This window comes from Phaseolus vulgaris, chromosome 7 (assembly GCF_000499845.2).
Source record: "Phaseolus vulgaris cultivar G19833 chromosome 7, P. vulgaris v2.0, whole genome shotgun sequence".
Classification (NCBI taxonomy): domain Eukaryota; kingdom Viridiplantae; phylum Streptophyta; class Magnoliopsida; order Fabales; family Fabaceae; genus Phaseolus; species Phaseolus vulgaris.
Window position 1 is genome coordinate 29542201 of NC_023753.2, and position 2662 is coordinate 29544862.

Consider the following 2662-nt stretch of genomic DNA (forward strand, 5'->3'; position numbering starts at 1 on the left):
ATTAGACTCCTGGCAGCAAAGACTACAAGTCTACCCGATCAGAATCTCTTATAGAGTAAGTTCAGTTTTGTTCCTCTTTTTCCTTTCCTCTCCTTTTCTTCAAGATTCTGACTACCTCGCTTATCAGTTTGGCGATCGAAGTCTGCCGTTAGACTCTTGGTAATGAACCTTATAAGTTTGCCGGATCAAAATATCAGATAGAGTAAGTTCCTTCTTGGCTCCTTTTTCTTTTGAGTTAATTTTGATCTTATTAGATTTTGTACGGGTTAATATTAGATTTTGTACGGGTTAATATTGACTGGAATGGTTGATTTTGAATCTGTTATGAGAATAATTTGTTGAAACTGTTTGTGATTGAGAATTGAAAGTGTTTGAATGATAATATAAATGAGTTGAACTATTCCTTTTGAATATTTTGGTTGAATTACTTAAGTGAGATGTTTGAATGAGAAGTGGTTGTGTGATTTCAGATGATGATTGATTTAAAGAGCATATATTTAGATTGTTTAGAAAGTTTATATATGAAGTGATTGAGTGGTGCATTGATATGTTAAATGATGTATGTAATGAGGTTAAAGTGTGATCAAGACGTAGTATTTTCAGGAAAGGAAATACCATGTTGAGATTGTTATTAGGGTGTATTGATTTGTGAGTGTCCTGTGAATGAGACGATCCTGACTCTACTGATATAATGGAATCAAATAGATGAAGTTATTCAGTTGGTGAGAGTCGAAGGAGGTCCATTTGGCTGATTCTGAGGTTTGAAAGAACTGATCAGAGCATATCAAATGGATTTACCCTGTCATATGAAGATGATGAGATATTGAGATAATTATGTGCATGGCTGTGTGGGTTTCACAGCAGTAGTATGACAGGTGCAGGTCTCTGGATGCTAATTTCAATACACGAGTCTTCCGGGAGTAGAGTCAAGTGTCTATGTGTTGTGAGTCAGTAAAAGTCACTTGATGGTTTGAGAAATCATATGAGAATTGATGAATTATGCTTATTAATTTGAAATTTAAATTATATCAAAACATTTTATATAGATAGCTTACCCTGTTATTTGTTTGTGTTTGTTTCTCTAACTGTGATGATCGTGTATTTACACGGGAGCAGATGAGATTGCAGGTAATAGAGCTCCTCAATGAGCAGCAGAAGGATTAGATAGATTTAAATTGAATGCTTTGTTTTGTTTTTAAACTTTTTGAATGTATATATTAAATCCTTATGAAGAGGGATATATTTTGAGATACAAATATGAGAAAACAATATATGTTTATATGTTAATTAGATATTGTACGTTAGTTAGATATTGTACGCATATTTTTTTTTTTTTTTTTAAAAAAAAAGTAAAAGTTAGGGATGTTACAAAAAGAACAAAACAAAATGAAGTTACTCTAACTAAAATTATGATCATAGAGTTTTGTTATATTAAATAGTCATTATAATGAAAGATGTGATCAAGAATTTAGATATAAAACATAAAAAAAAAAGTTTTTAGAAAGATGATGATTATATTATAATGAAATCTGAATAACTTTTTTTCTATTTATATACACTTTTCACTTTAATAATAAATATATTCACATATCATTTTAATTATTTTACTTTTATTCTAAAATTATTTTTCTATATTCTTATAAGTTAAATATAATTAATAATTATATTCATCACATAACTCAAAATATTTGAAGATGAAATTATTATCAAAATATAACTTTAATTAGTATGAATTCCAACATTGTATATTTTAGTAAGACTTTTATATATTAAGCCTAACATGCTAGCCATTTATTTTTTTATTAAGTACTACTAACAATCGGATTGTGGTAATTTGATAATTTGTTGAGAAGGACGAAGTAGAAGGCATGTATATATATAGTATTATAAAAAAAAAAAACTTTTAGAATATGAATCTCCAACTTTGTCATTCCAATGCTGCAGGCATGAAACATTGTTTTTTTAGTATAATCTCTCAAAAAAGTAATATTGTTTATTTGCATAGAGATTTGAGAAGGCTATGAGATAGAAAGACGAGCCAGAAGCAATAACGTGAAATACAATCAATCAACCATCAATTCTGATATAATAATAATATAATTATAGTCCATAAAATTAAAATTCTTTTATTTTAATTTTAATTTTTTAAAATAATTCTTTAAAATTAATAAATATAATTTTAGTCTTTAACTATTAAAATTATCACAGGTGAAGAAAAACTTTAAAACGACAACTATTTTCACTGTAAAATGATAGATTTCGTCTTTGATCAACGTGTAATTTTATGTCTTACAAAAAAGAAGACGACTATTTAGCTGCTTTCTTATATTCAGACGACTATTTGAGAAGGTTATGATAAAAGTCGTCCTTATAAACACTTCTGAAACATATTATAAACTTTTGTGCAACATCTAAGAAGACAACTATGGTAAATAGCTGCCCTTGTAGATTGTAATTTTTTTTAGTACATTCTATTTAATGCTAATTTTCATATAAAGTGACATGTTCAATTATAATCCAACCAGACAAATACATAAATTCAGATAATTAAATTATATATATTGATAAAAATGTTTTACAAACACTAATAACATATATATTTACCTATATTCATATCTATCTATCTAATTCCTACATCATTGATTAGCTATCTTATAGTTAT

At 27.4% G+C, this 2662-nt stretch overlaps 1 long non-coding RNA gene across 1 annotated transcript; it reads left to right on the plus strand.

Annotated features, from left to right (window-relative positions):
* On the plus strand, positions 1-1321 carry LOC137828551 (uncharacterized). The gene is made up of 3 exons (XR_011083907.1): positions 1-55; positions 128-202; positions 1117-1321. It is a non-coding gene; the product is annotated as an uncharacterized lncRNA (long non-coding RNA).
* Positions 1322-2662: the final 1341 nt, after the last annotated feature.